Here is a 17,262-nt window from a genome sequence, read left to right on the forward strand (position 1 = left end):
TTTGTGTGGGTGTATGTGTGTCAACTTGACTGAGTAGTGTATTTGTGTGCATGTGTTCGTGTGTGCATGTGTGCATGAGTTTACTTGTTCATGTGTGCATGTGTCCATGTGTTCATGTGTTCATGTGTGCATGTGTGCATGTGTGCATGTGTTCATGTGTTCATGTGTGCATGTGTTCATGTGTTCATGTGTGCATGTGTGCATGTGTTCATGTGTGCATGTGTTCATGTGTTCATGTGTGCATGTGTGCATGTGTGCGAACATCCTGTACAGATGGTAAAGTGTGCTTCCTGTCTCCCTCTCACAGGTGCTGAGGTATTGTTGGATGGGTGCAGCAGGGATCCTGAGGTCACTGCCACAAATAGTGAACATGCTGATACATGTGTTGTGGCACAGGCATGTTTGACAGGGTCTGTCGTTGGTCCACCAATCGACGGTACACAGCTTTCCACCCCATCTATGCACACATACATACTGCCATTACATCCCTCAACACCAATGGCCTTAGGTGAGGAACAGCATATGGTAGGCATTGACCAGGAAAGTGTGGTATCTATGGCACATGCAACCTCACACAGCAGCCATGCCCAGACACCCAGAACGGTACCACACAGGCATATGTCCAGGGGTTCGTGAGAACACCGCTGGTCGTAATTCCCCTGACAGATGTGCCTGCACAGGTCTCACAACCTCAGGTATGTTCCGGGCTGTGATGCAAGCACAGGTACGTATGGAACGGTACACCAGGCAGGGACTAAGGGCACAGAGGACTCTTAACACCGTGATCAATGACAGTATCCGTGACCTTGCCGGTGCCATCTGCAATTACACCAATGTCATTGATAGACATTGTGGGGAGACACTAGATGTCCTCCGCAATGTAATGTCCATGTGCCAGGACAGTGCAGGATGGCTGGGACATCGACGTATGCCAGCAACATCATCAGCTGGCAGTCATCATGGATGACACACAAGTGCCAGCCACTCCTATAGTGCCGGTACCAGCCCCAGCAATGGACATGGGTCCAGTCAACATCCCTCTGCCTCTGACGATAGTACTCAGTCTGGCTTAGTACCCGATACTGTCCGTGTCACCCCTGCCAGGCACAGGTACTGTGTCCATGGCCGGAGACAGTGATCTGTACAGCCTGGCAGGTACAGTCTGTGGCTGTCCCACAACCTTCCATATTTGGCAGCCTCAAGGGGTACTGTGTGCATGCAGACACACACACATACTACCAACACATAGGGCTAACACATACACACACACACACACACATTACATCAACACTGACCCATACTGTACTCTTGTCCCTCACACACACACACATACATGTCGATTGGATGGGTCATTGTCGGGCTTGGAAAAACAATAACACACCCTGTGCATATGATGAAACTGTGCCACCTCCTGTCATCTGTGACATTGATGCAGGAACAGGATAACATGGTGCTGATGCACAGGGTGACCGAATAGCAGTGTAGCAATGTTAGCATGTTGTCAACAGTAAAGTGTAATGATATCCTTGTAGGTATATCTGAGCAGGCATGATGCATCAAAGCAATGATTATCAATGTAGTATTGTTTACACCAGTGTTAATTCCAAACATGGATTGTCCGCACATGTGCCAGGTGGCTGATGTGTGTGGTACTGGCAGCATGTGTCGATGAGTGGACGTTACGTGTGTGATGTGTGCAGTACAGATTTCAAGGTGTACATTTGTGAACATGGTGGAGGTGCACTGTTTGCATGTACGTGCATGGTGGGCACATGGGAAGGGTGACATGCCCTGTATTACACAGTGTTAATACTTCATATATCCTATTGGTGTCCAGTATGCATTTCACTGCACATATGTCACAACCTGAGTGCACATGTGTGTATGACATGGTATGACACTATGCTGTGGGTGATACTGTTAATATCGGTCATTGGTTAGCATTCTGGTAGTGTACATAACCTCATCTTCTGATTTTAACCAATCGTTAGATGATGTCTTGACAACTGACACACAGCTGTAGGATACACAGTAGCATTAGAATCATTCCGGTATTGTACTATACTAGTTACCAGTGGTATTGACCACCACACATTTCCATGACAATCCCTGTTTGGCATGTGTCCATCCTAGGTACAAGTAGACACACTAGGGATATGTACGTCCACATCGGGTGATGCATACAGTGGCCTTCAATGAATTCCCTGGATTAGACACTTATCCTCCACAAGGGTATCATACAGACAGATACCTGTTGACAAACCCATGTTGTGAAGCTATGAGCCAACAATAGCATAGTCATCCACATTTACTACACATAGTATCCTGACATTACCACATTGGTAGTAGCACACAACATGTAGCAGGGGTACCAATGTGTACAAACAGCCACATGTGATGTCATCTGTCCTTTGATATCCACATTCCCAAAGGTATGCTGATGTCCCTCAGTGTATCACATAAGCAATAAGGGGTCTGTATGCATATCCACAGAGTTGTTGTATACCTACAATGAATGGCCATTATTGACAGACTGTGTTGTGTTTGAACATGTCTTAAATATGCCCCAGGCATACACCCTCACTCACACTATTCTATAGCAACTGTCATGTGTGTGTGTGACACAGATGACCTAGGGCACAGATCACTACAGTGGCTGGACTTGTCACATACATACATATGTGACTTATGGTCCGAGAAGCAGCAGTAACAACTGTCAATGGTAACAGATGTAGTCGTGTTGAAAGCAGGCTTCACACCTATGAAGCGAATGAAGTCACATGTACATATATGTACATATATCTTGGCCACACAGTTACCAATTTGGTCACATGTACATATGTGTATTTGCCATACAGATACCTGAAGAGTGCAATGCACATACTGGTGTTTTACTGATATGTCATACAGTAGTAAAAGCAAAACCAACAACACATTAATCAACAGTGCCACACACGCACACTCATCAATTGCAGGATTCAAACCCCTACCTATGTTATGATACTAGAGAGGAATGCATTACCATGACGCGCGATATGCTTTACTGAGAATTTTAATTTCCACTGCTGTATTTGTGGGATACTGACATCATCAGACTTGGCAAAGAGGAAATCACCTCTTCTAATGTGTTTTCACAGTCTCCAAAAAGGCCACTTCTCTCAAAGGGAATCTCACATGCTCAGCATTTTCAAGATTCAAACCCCTACCTAACTATGTTATGACACTAGGGAGACACACATTAACATGACGTGCTATATGCTTTATTGGGAGCTTTTATTTCCAAAGCTGTATTTGTGGGATACTGACATCATCACACTTGGCAAAGAGAAATTCACCTCTTTTGTTGTGTTTTCACAGTCTACAAAAAGGCCACTCCTCTCAAAGGGAATCACACATTCACACTCAGCATTTAAACCCCTACCTAACTATGTTATGACACTAGGGAGATATGCATTAACATGACACGCTATATGTTTTACTGGGAGTTATTATTTCCAAAGCTGTATTTGTGGGATACTGACATCATCACACTTGGCAAAGAGGAATTCACCTCTTTTGTTGTGTTTTCACAGTCTACAAAAAGGCCACTCCTCTCAAAAGGAATCACACATACACATTCAGCAATTTCAGGATTCAAACTCATACCTACCTATGTTATGACACTAAGGAAAATACACATAAACACAACGCGCTATATGCTTTACAGGGAGGTTTTATTTCCAAAGCTGTATTTGTGGGATACTGACATCATCACACTTGGCAAAGAGGAATTCACTTCTTTTGTTGTGTTTTCACAGTCTACAAAAAGACCACTCCTCTCAAAGGGAATCATACACACACACACACACCCTCAGCAATTGCAGGATTCAAAGCACTACCTAACGATGTTATGACACTAGGGAGATACGCATTAACACAACGTGCTATATGCTTTAGTGGGTGCTTTTGTTTCCACTGCTGTATTTGTGGGATACTGACATCATGAGACTTGGCAAAGAGGACTTCACCTCTTTTAATGTGTTGTCACAGTCTACAAAAAGGCCACTCCTTCCAAAGGGAATCACACACATACACCCCTACACACTCAGCAATTGCAGGATTCAAACCCCTACCTAACTATGTTATAATACTACACAGATACGCATTAACACGATGAGCTATATGTTTTACTGGGTGGTTTTGATTCTCCTGCTATATTTGTAGGATGCTGACATCATCAGACTGGACATGGTAATATGTGTGCACTTTGTTTTATGCAATCCCAGGAATGAACCATGTGGGTCAGCAGGTGTGAACAGCTTGAACAGGACTCCACAATTCTTAGCTTGTGTGATCTATCTGTGGGCAAATTGCCATTCCTTCATATGACAATACATATTTATTCACAGATTGTTGGTTTTGTGGATACAACATATGTCTGTGATGTTGATAAAGGGCTATTCAATGTGTATGTGGGACGTGTGTAGCTCCTTTCAGTGATGTATGTCCTGGGTGGCTGCCTTGAAAACAATCTAGCAGGTTTGGGGAACATGATCTGCTCATTAACATACCACAGTTGGTTGGGTTGTGTGTTTGTCGGATTACAATAGCTCTGTTTCTGACTGCAATCATGATGGACTCCATGGCCTAGCAGTTCAGACTTCATAGGCTTATATACTATAGTTCCCATGGTCTGTTGTGCACCAACACTTGTGGGGTGTGCCATATGTTGCTGTAACACATTCAACAGTGTAAGATCCTGTAGAGAGGGTGAGGCTCAACAGATTGTTCAAGTGCCGGGTCTGTTTGCTCTGTTGTTCACTTATGACACATATGGGGAAACAATGTTATCCAAGTGATGGCATTCATTCGGCTTTGGGAGGAGCAGTTTACCCATTCTACATGTGATATCTCCTGGTATGATGATAGGGCCTTTTGTCACTGGGAGGTGGGTATGTATGTATGGGCTTGTCTGACATTATGTCAGCATTGTCAGTCAGGTACAGTTGACCCTGACTCAGGACATATATGAGTGTACATTGCTATTTCTGACATAGCTGAAGGAGGTGTCATGGTTCTGTCTGTACTCCTTCGCAGATAATCTTTCCAAAACAAATACAAACCTGACCACTAAACCCCTGTTATACTCTTTTACACACTTAACACACTACTGATCCGTTGTGATCAGTCAACAGAGTATGTCATCATAATATCCTGGCATGCCCAAAGGTCGGTTTCGTGTGTACTCTTCAGTCCAGCTGGTGCATATTGGAATTTTGACACAATGTTACAACTGCCTTATGTACAGAGACAACCCTGTCCTCCTAGCAACAAACTCAGATATATGTGAGAGATGTAACTGTATAGACAAACAGGAGGCTGAGCTCTCTCAACCCGTGACTGGCACAGTCTATCAGGTGGTGAAGGTAACCACACACACCACAAATGCAGTCTCACATGGACCTATGATGACAGCAAACCAAATACATTACCACACAAACACATACTCAGAGTCTCTAAATATAATCTGCCTAAGCAGCAGAGACATCCAAAGCAGACACACAAACAACTGCTAACCCACAACTATACACAAATATCACATAGTTCACAAAGTCAGTGTGCCACACAGTCACTGCCTTTCGGCCTAAACAACACACCTAATACACTTATAATAGGTGACTCTTATTGTCAGACACACTGACGTCCCACTCACCAGGCTGAACAAGGAGAAGGTCACTTTGTGCTGTCTGTCGGGAGCCAGGATTTGCCACATAACACATGCACTCAGGTCACTCCAAAGCAAATACAAATATGGCTCCATCATTGACCATGCTGGTGTGTAAACCTTCAGACATTCCTCTCTGGACTACATGACAAGAGACATAGAGGAGCTCTCTGATCATGTAGCCCAAGCCAGTATGACCCTGACCTTGTGTAGCATCTTACCCTCACCGAGAATGATGTCACAGTATACAGACAAACTGATCACTTTTAACAGTTGGCTAACATATTGGTGTCATTCAAAGGGGATCCAGTGTCTGTCAGCCTGGGATTACATGCTCGACATGCCACGTAGCTTCACTATGGACGCCATGCACCTGTCACCCCTAGGCTTTCAAATACTGGCTAAGGCTCTTGCCACTCCCATAGTGGCTGTTTTAAGCAAGGCTCAGAAGACAAAACCACCTCCATAGACGTTACAGGGTAAAAGAAATGGAGAGTAATGCTGCTCAACAACAGATGTCTAACCCTCAGAATGCATGCACTCAGGACTCACCTCAGTATGGAGACTGTCAATATATGTGCAGTAAAACAGACACCTGGTTCAGGCTCCCAAAAGCACACCAGCACTACCAGGTTTTACTTCATACCATGCTTTTCAGACACAAGACTTGGACCGGCCAACAAAAATATGGGGAGTATCCATATACATCAAACATACACACACCTCTGGGTTGGTAGCACTGCACAAAGCATCGGAGAACGTACTTGTGTAACTAAAAGTGGCCCAAACTGCATTTCAGTTTCTAGACTGCTAAAGACCACACTCCCAAACTCATGAACAACACTTGGTATTCCTGGGAACACTGGGGAATATGAAGGTCTCTCCAAACACCATTATATTGGGTGACTTCAAATACACAAACATTGACTGGGAATGCTACTCAAACACCAACACCCTCGCACAACAGTTGCTAGGATTTATAGACTCAAATGCTATGGCAGAACTGGTCACCACAACCACAAGAGGGTAAAACATGTGGGACATGATCATCACCAACATGGGGACTCTATGTTCCACACCAGAGGTATGCCCCTCATTGTTAACGTCAGACCATACATTTATCTCACTGGACATACATATCCCGTCCACACCCCCACCCTAGGTGATCTCAGTGAAGTACTTCTCATAAGCAAACGTCACACTTCTACAAACTGAGGTGGTATCCGTCAAAGACCCTGGGACAGTGGTAATTATGGCTCAGACCACTTAATCCTTTACAAACCTATTTTATGGACAACTACTGGAATGCATGGATTGTGCTATCCCAGATAATTACAAGACTCACTCCTCCAAAGGCAGGGGACCTGTCTGGTGGACCATGGCCATTAATAAGCTATACAAAGACAGGAGGAGGCTACTACATGATAGAGCACAATCCCAAAAAGGAAGGCATCTCTGATCAGTACTATGGAAAAGCTACAATCACTTTTTGATTCAGCTAAGGGCCACTTCTAACGGACACTTGCAACAGACACTAAGGACAATCACAAGGCCTTCTTTAGTTATGTCAGGGACCTCAGTGGAAACTCACCGATATGCTGTGAGGTATTGCATAATGACAAAACATACACTGAACCCACTGACATTGCAAACATCCTGGCAAACAGGTTCAGTGGAAATGTTTCCCCCCATCACCTCTAAGGTGCAAATGTCCATCTCAACAGGGTGTAGCCTCCCTGACATCACAGATGAACAGGTGAGTGCTGCCCTCTCCATAGCAGACAACACAGCATCAATGGGACCAGACGGTGTCCCGGCCTGTGACTTACACGAGATTCATGACGAACTTAACACTCACATTATGTCACTGTTCAATATCAGAGTTACTACAGGATATGCACCCAAGGAATGGCGTACAGCAGCAGTGTTCCCGCTCCACAGGGTGGTGCCACAAGGGACCCTGGACAATATCGCACTATAAGCCTAACTATCCTGGTCTGCTAAGCTATGGAGTGTATCGTCATGGAACACATACACATAGACATCGTGAACCTACAGACACTGGATCCTACACAATTCGGCTTTATTGTGGGCAGATCTTGCCTCTTGAACCTGTTCAATGTCTTTAAACAGTTACCCAGGTCCATAGACGTACAGAGGGTTGTCCAAACAGCCTACCTGGAGCTCGCACAACAGTTCAACACAATATCTCACTCGGCCATTATACATAAGCTCACTGGCTTCAATATCTACACATATGTCACAAGATGGATTGCTAACTGGATCATGGATAGCACCCACATGGTCAGTATTGCAGGTGCCATGTCTGACTATACACCAGTTACACGTGCATCCCACAGGGCTCAGTCCTGGGACCTCTCTTGTTTGGTATATATTTCTCAGATGTACAGGCTAACACAGGAATAATATGGCTGACCATGTTCGCAGATGACTGCTAACTGTGTGCCATAATCAACTCCCTAGCTTGCACAAGCATCCTCAAAAAGGGTCTCACAGAGATGGATAACTGGTGCCAGAGCCATGGCCTACAGCTACTTTCCATTAGATGCATAGTCATCCCCTTTGGTAATAACAATGTGCCCACACATTACCACATAGGTGATGATACATCACACACGGTGGGTGTGATTTGTGATTTGGGGACATGAGTAGTTAGTACTATCGCCTTTGACAATCACATTGCCAATGTTGTTGGACACACCTTGTATATAGCCCACCTTATCCCATAGGGTTTCACATCTAGATCAAGTGGGGTCATTGTGCCCCTATACTCATCAGGCCCATGCTTGGATACAATGCCCCATTTCAGATGTACCTTACCCAACACCTGCAGCAACTGTAATGTCCACAAAAGTACCTAACCAAGTAGATCTAGGGACTCACACAGATGGTATGCGCAGTTTGGCTATGGTGATCCCAGCTCTCCACAGTCGCTTACTGCCTACTCGGATGCGATCTGTGCCTGTTGTTTAAAGCCATGTCCATCACAGAATTAATGGACAGGGTCCACCTCAGGATGTCAAAGTCCCTTACTGCTACATGCTCCAGGGACGGAAACATCAGCACTGATATTAATAGGATATGCTGGAGGGGCAGATTCCCATCCCTGAGGCTCCACTCACTCTGGAATGAGATCCCAGTCCCACATACGCAGAGACCCCCACTGGCCACCTACAGGTGACATCTTGACAAGTGGATGGGTGATCGTATGTTTAGCCCTGGGATATGTTCTGGGTCCCTGCTAGACAGAGGCACAATAAAATAAATATATGTGGGATATCTTGTTTGACCTACTATTCACAGGCACAGTCTACTAATCTAGCAGGGTTGCGAAAGTCAAACACACTCTGGCTAGGCTTATACATGCCCTAGGGCAGATAGCCTAGTATAAACCTCTGAACCTATGATAATGTTCGGGATGCACATTGTTCATTGATGGTACTGATTGCAGGTTTTGTTTCTTCTTTGCTTTCCCACTTTCTATGAACAACCTAAGTATCTGCATAACATATTTGATTATGACAGAGTTACACTATATTATATATTTGTCTGTTGTCATATAACTGTGTGCACAAGGCAGATTGGTGAATAGTATGAGGTTCCTGGGTTAACACATGCAACTGACGGATATGTGTGGCCCACTGCTGTACTCAGACATGCCCTAAGTGTGTGAGCATGCCCAGTTCGGCCTTTCAGTGTTTTGTTGACTGACATTTGTCTCATTTATTCAAGTGTGTGAGCATGCCCAGTGTGACCTTGCAGTATGTTGCTGTCTGAGGTCCACTACATTTGTTGATGTGTGTGAACATTACCAATATTAACATTTATACTATATGTGTGTTGAAAATCAGGTTCTATTCTTACTGCAGGCCTCACCTTTGTGTCTTAACTCGACAGGGATTATGCTATGCCTGCAAGGTTTCCATGAGATACTTTGCATAGACTTATCAACATTTCTTCATACAAGCTGACCACTGATGTACTGTCATGGTTTAGTGGTTCTGTACTATGACTATAGTGCACAGTATCCTGGGTTCGAGGACTGTCACTACTTCATGTTTTCATACTGGGCAGAACAGACTGCTTCAGGAACAGTGAAGCAAATATGACCATGTTTACCTGCTTTTGCTGAATTATGCCCAGAATTGACCAAACATGCAGAACATTGCTCAATGTTAGCCAACATTGCTGAACAGTGCCCAATATTGCTCAACATTGCCTGAAGTTGTGCTACTTAGTGTGTGCAATTTTGTTTACATATACTAAATAGTGGTAAGAGCTGTTTAGCACTGCTTTATATTGCTTAACACATGACAATCATGCCTCAGGTGGTGCTGCAGGGCTGCCTATGTCGGATGCACATTTTACACTCCCTATACATGTTTGTTGACAGGTAGTGTCAAGGTAGGCATCCCTTTTACTATATGTGCGAGTTGGAGAGAGGTATCATTTCCAGGGTTCCTACTGAGCCAGTGTATATGCTATGCATTGCCTCTTTGCCAAGGTCAAAGCATAATGGGCACACCTCCTTCTGCCTACTGGGGCAGGCTCAGGTTGTTCCTCCTCCGAGTCACGCTCTGCCTGTGATGGCCTTGGCAATGGTGGGGGGCTGTTGTGCCTGCCCCTATGCTGCTCCTGCTGCAGCTGTTTTCGCAGGATCATATTGTGTAGCATAGCACATACCATGACAATTTGGGTACATGTAGTTGGTGAGTACTGCAAGGCTCCACCAGATGTGTCCAGGCACCGGAACCGTGACTTGAGCAGCCCAAACACATGCTCGATTACATTTCATGTCTGTGCGTGTGCCTCATTATGGCGTTCCTGTTCAGGTGTGTGCACATTTCTGATGGGTGTCATCAGCCACGGCTCGAGTGCATATCCAGCATTCCCCACTAGGTGACCATGAGGGATGTCCCCATTGGCAAATGTCTGGTACAGCTGTGTCAGATGCCAGATATGGGAGTCATGGTAGCTTCCAAGGCAGCCAGCACACACATTCATTATTATGCCCTGGGCATCACACATGACCTGGCAGTTGATGGAGGGGTAACCCTTGCGGTTATAGTAGACCCTACCCCGCTCAACAGCTGGTGCTTTTATGTGAATGTGCATGCAGTCTATTGCACCTACTACCTCAGGATATTTTGCTATTTGCTGGAAGAGACACATATTGCTGGCCAATACCTCACGGGAATTGGGGAAATATACATGATCACCGACATGTGCTGACATGGCATTCAGGAACTGGTGCAGTACCCTGAATGCTGATGCCTGTGAAATCCCCATCATATCGCCAGTTGGTCTCTGAAAGGTACCTGTTGCTAGTATTCTTAGGCCAGCACATACCTTGGTTTCCACTGGGATGGGTTCCCCTCTGTTGGTTCTGTGTGTGAGGCGTGGCCTGCACAGCTCAACAATTTGCTGCATGAGGTCTCTGTCCACTCTATAGCGCTCCACTATCTCCAGCTCATGTAGCCCCTGGTAGGTTACCCTGGGCCTGTACACTCTTCTCCATCTCCTCACTTTGGGTTGCTCAGCAGCATTCGCATTGTCACCACCCTCAGCATGTTGCATATGTCACCTTATAACAGCAGTGGAAGCCCCTAACATTTCTTTGCATCAGTAAAGCTTTTTCAGTTTTCACTTCTATTAGCTTACTGCAGTGTTGCAGTGTCTCTGAGAAAAACAGAGTGGAAAGTTGTTTGCTGAGATTTAAGTGCTGGGCTGGGCTAGTGTACTGCCTGTGTAATTGCCTGATTCTGATTGTTTTCACCTGCTAGCTCTGCTAGTCCTGCCTGTTTAACTTCCTACTATTTGTAGTGCTTCCTTTTCCCTTTCTGTTTCCTCAGGGGGCAGCGCCATGCAAACAAGCGCAAACACGCACACACCAGCTCACACACGCACACACATGTTTACACGGACTACAACTTGCTTATTCTTGCTAAAACATGCACACACAGGTGCAAACGTGCTTACACGGGTTTCAACAACCTTACACTTGCTTACTCCGGCTTAAACGCACGCACACAGGCGCACACGCACACAGGCTTACTCGGTTTTACAGGCGCGCGCACGCGCGCATACACATTGCAGGCATTTCTACAAGAAACTTTAGTGTTGTTCACGGCATACACCTTCAATTTCTTGCCTTTAGCTAGGGTACCTGTTGACACACCTCTTCCAGTGATTATTATCTGACAGCAGACACATGCCACTCTACTCCAATGAGCTTCACTTCTTTCAGACATACCCCCCTTATGATGTCACCTATCGTCTACTCTGTTACACCCCTTATCCTACTCCTACACTCCACTGACTGTGCTCTTTTGCTATATAAACTTGGGATTCACTATCCTTACCCTCATTTGCATAGGACTGCCTACTAAAGCTTGGTTACATCTCTTAGACTGAGCTTCACCCCTTAGCAACCTCTACTTGGTAGCCATGTTGTCTTTGGACTACCATTCCCTTGCATTGTATATTAGGGGTTACTCTAAAATCCACATTTGTCGATTTTAATTATTATTTTTCTGGTTTTTAGAGCGCTGCGCATTTGCGCGGCGCTACACTTAAACATCGGAGACTGGGATAAAAAAAATTATTTTATTTTAATTTTGCATCGGTGGACATTGCCAATGGCAGTATTTTTGGCCATTGTCATGCTTCCTCGACTGGATGCATCCTTTTTTTGGAGTTGACACGGCTCCATTTTTCTATTTGCAGAACCGTACTCAGTTGTCAACGGAGTACATTTCTGCAAATAACATTACTCTTACTCGGACAGGTTTGGGTTTCCTGAATTGCAAATTTACCTCATTTGCATACCTTTCAGCAGCAAATGAGGTAATTTTCATAACCTAGCCCTGTCCGTGTAAGAGGAGTTTTATGAGCTCTCTTGCACCCCCCTGCCGGCTGTTCCTGGATCGCTCGGTAGACATGTTGGCTGCATGGAGTCTTACTCTACTCTTAGACTCCATGCAAGCCTTCATGAATCTGGCCCACATACTTTTCATAGCTAAGTATTTTATCATATTTTATAAACAGTATGAACATCCAGGGGTGGCTTGTCCTATCGGACTGCCGGACTGCAGCCCTCCCACCTAGAAAAAAACAAAAAAAATCTGTAAAACAAAAAATTCACAAGCCCCAATCCTCCTCCAGACTGCCTTACCAGCAGTCTGGATAGGGCCAAACAGGTACCCAGCAATCATTGCTGTGAGATACCAGGATTATGTGCGGTGACAACCGCACCGCACAGAGGTGCTCCGGACTGCTTCAGCTGCAGTCAGAACCAATGAGAGGACTGAGCTGCTCTCGCGGGACTTGCGAGACTTTCAGTGCATGGGCTTCATGGATGGAAATCAGGTTGTTTCAGTTGCTATTGTGTGGTTGCTTCATTCGGTCACAGAATTACTTGGGCTGGTAGGTGAAGGAGCAAAGGGTGTGTGTGGATTGCCTCGTTCGGTTGCAGGATCTGATCATGTTTAATACTGGGTGTTCGTTCGGTTGCAGGGGTCATTGAAGGAGCTGAGCAGGGTGTGTGGTTGGATTGCTTCAGTCACAGGAGCTGATCGCTGGATTACTTGGGCTGGTAGGAGCTGTGTGTGTGTGTGTGTGTGTGTGTGTGTGTGTGTGTGTGTGTGTGTGTGTGTGTGTGTGTGTGTGTGTGTGTTTTAATCCATGGGAAAATCTGCTGAGCACCTTCAAAGTATGCATTGAAATTAGCTGACCATTAAGGATGACATGCGTTATAAATAACCAGAACATGTTCACTTATTGCCAAGATGTCATGTTGAAGAATCGGAATGACAGTCATTTTTTTTTAAACAGATTGAAGGGTTTTGGATCTGGAGAAATTATATATTTTTCACAATTCTTTTTAATGATGTTGGATACTATTTTGTATAGTTAATAAGGGCTGTTTTATGAACATCTGAAGATCTCTTTGAAAAAAATGTTCAGATTTAAGGATTTCTTGAAGTGGGAGGTGTGGAAAACTTACGTGTAATCAAATGTGGAGTTAATATTTTCTTTGAAAAAAAAATATTCTTTTGTTTTTGGCATAAAGAACAGTGCTTTGATGGTTCATTCTATTATTTTTCTTCCATTGTACATGCTACATTCATAGATTTTTTTTAAATGTTTCTTCTTTTTCTGTTCAATTTGCTTGTTTAAAAATGTAGCTGTACCCCTAGTCTTTTCTACTTTTGTATATGAACAAATAGATAAAGTTTTAGTAAATGAATGGGTTAATGCAAAATAAAAATGTGCAAAGGAATATGACATTGATGACCAAAAGAGTGTGGTATTATTTATTTTATAGAAAATGCAATAGAGCCACATCTAAATAAGAAAATTGAGGGGCCAGGTAAGAATGCCAAGAAAATGTTAAGTTAACATGGATATTGAGATAAACAGGTAACTTGATAATACTGACAAACACAAGACTGTGGATGAAGATATATTAAAGGTGGTGGAAAGATATTTGAAGTATGTATGTTTAATGTGATGTAAGTAAACTGTAAAGGGAAATATTCTGTTATGTTAGGAACGGGTTGCTTTACTAAGAAACTTATTTCAATTTTAACCAAATCTTATGGTGAAAAAAGAAGTGGTTCCACAGAAATAGAAAACAATATTACAAGAAGTAAAACTCTTATGTTTACATTCAAGTATATTTACTACATTCATTTCTGTTATTAACCCTCACATTTTAAGGGGTTATGATTCTCATACCTAATTAATTGGAGTTGCTGGAGATGACTTTAGGAGCCATGTGGAAGCTTAAGATGTAACTCCTATAAGAACAGGAATCCTATATAAAAAAGTAAGGAAAAGGTGGAGATAGATTAATCACATTATGTATCCATCATTGTTATACATATATATTGAATTGTGAAAGTAATACATTATAAAAGGGAGTATTTTAGGAAAAAAATATTAGTAAGGTATGCTAATTTTTAAGAAATGTTTGCAAGCAGAAAAGGAATAACATAATAATAGAAATATGATTGGGTGAATAAAAAAAAAGGTTTAGTCATTGAGTTTAGATTAGAAAATGTACCGAACAAAGAAAAATAATGATATTGCATAATCATGGAGCAGTACTGTTGGATTAAGCTATGGGTGGATTTATATATATAATCATGGAGCAGTACTGTTGGATTAAGCTATGGGTGAATTTATATGCATAACCATGGAGCAGTACTGTTGGATTAAGCTATGGGTGAATTTATATGTATAATCATGGAGCAGTACTGTTGGATTAAGCTATGGGTGAATTTATATGTATAATCATGGAGCAGTACTGTTGGATTAAGCTATGGGTGAATTTATATGTATAATCACGGAGCAGTACTGTTGGATTAAGCTATGGGTGAATTTATATGTATAATCATGGAGCAGTACTGTTGGGTTAAGCTATGGGTGAATTTATATGTATAATCATGGAGCAGTACTGTTGGGTTAAGCTATGGGTGAATTTATATGTATAATCATGGAGCAGTACTGTTGGATTAAGCTATGGGTGAATTTATATCTATAATCATGGAGCAGTGCTGTTGGATTAAGCTATGGGTGAATTTATATTGTATAATCATGGAGCAGTGCTATTGGATTAAGCTATGGGTGAATTTATATGTATAATCATGGAGCAGTGCTGTTGGATTAAGCTATGGGTGAATTTATATGTATAATCATGGAGCAGTGCTGTTGGATTAAGCTATGGGTGAATTTATATGTATAATCATGGAGCAGTACTGTTGGATTAAGGTATGGGTGAATGTATATGTATAATCATGGAGCAGTGCTGTTGGATTAAGCTATGGGTGAATTTATATGTATAGTCATGGAGCAGTACTGTTGGATTAAGCTATGGGTGAATTTATATGTATAATCATGGAGCAGTACTGTTGGATTAAGCTATGGGTGAATTTATATGTATAATCATGGAGCAGTACTGCTGGATTAAGCTATGGGTGAATTTATATGTATAATCATGGAGCAGTACTGTTGGGTTAAGCTATGGGTGAATTTATATGTATAATCATGGAGCAGTACTGTTGGATTAAGCTATGGGTAAATTTATATGTATAATCATGGAGCAGTACTGTTGGGTTAAGCTATGGGTAAATTTATATGTATAATCATGGAGCAGTACTGTTGGGTTAAGCTATGGGTGAATTTATATGTATAATCATGGAGCAGTACTGTTGGATTAAGCTATGGGTGAATTTATATGTATAATCATGGAGCAGTACTGTTGTATTAAGCTATGGGTGAATTTATATGTATAATCATGGAGCAGTACTGTTGGATTAAGCTATGGGTGAATTTATATGTATAATCACGGAGCAGTACTGTTGGGTTAAGCTATGGGTGAATTTATATGTATAATCGCGGAGCAGTACTGTTGGGTTAATCTATGGGTGAATTTATATGTATAATCACGGAGCAGTACTGTTGGGTTAAGCGATGGGTGAATTTATATGTATAATCACGGAGCAGTACTGTTGGGTTAAGCTATGGGTGAATTTATATGTATAATCATGGAGCAGTACTGTTGGGTTAAGCTCTGGGTGAATTTATATGTATAATCATGGAGCAGTACTTTTGGATTAAGCTATGGGTGAATTTATATGTATAATCATGGAGCAGTGCTGTTGGATTAAGCTATGGGTGAATTTATATGTATAATCATGGAGCAGTACTGTTGGGTTAAGCTATTGGTGAATTTATATGTATAATCATAGAGCAGTACTGTTGGGTTAAGCTATGGGTGAATTTATATGTATAATCATGGAGCAGTGCTGTTGGGTTAAGCTATGGGTGAATTTAAATGTATAATCATGGAGCAGTACTGTTGGATTAAGCTATGGGTGAATTTATATGTATAATCATGGAGCAGTACTGTTGGATTTAGCTATGGGTGAATTTATATGTATAATCATGGAGCAGTACTGTTGGATTAAGCTATGGGTGAATGTATATGTATAATCATGGAGCAGTACTGTTGTATTAAGCTATGGGTGAATTTATATGTATAATCATGGAGCAGTGCTGTTGGATTAAGCTATGGGTGAATTTATATCTATAATCATGGAGCAGTGCTGTTGGATTAAGCTATGGGTAAATTTATATTGTATAATCATGGAGCAGTGCTGTTGGATTAAGCTATGGGTGAATTTATATGTATAATCATGGAGCAGTGCTGTTGGATTAAGCTATGGGTGAATTTATATGTATAATCATGGAGCAGTGCTGTTGGATTAAGCTATGGGTGAATTTATATGTATAATCATGGAACAGTACTGTTGGATTAAGCTATGGGTGAATTTATTTGTATAATCATGGAGCAGTGCTGTTGGATTAAGCTATGGGTGAATTTATATGTATAATCATGGAGCAGTACTGTTGGATTAAGCTATGGGTGAATTTATATGTATAATCATGGAGCAGTACTGTTGGATTAAGCTATGGGTGAATTTATATGTATAATCATGGAGCAGTACTGTTGGCTTAAGCTATGGGTGAAT

The sequence above is a fragment of the Protopterus annectens genome, chromosome 12.part0 (assembly GCF_019279795.1).
Source record: "Protopterus annectens isolate FY-2018-M chromosome 12.part0, PAN1.0, whole genome shotgun sequence".
Taxonomy (NCBI): Eukaryota; Metazoa; Chordata; order Ceratodontiformes; family Protopteridae; genus Protopterus; species Protopterus annectens.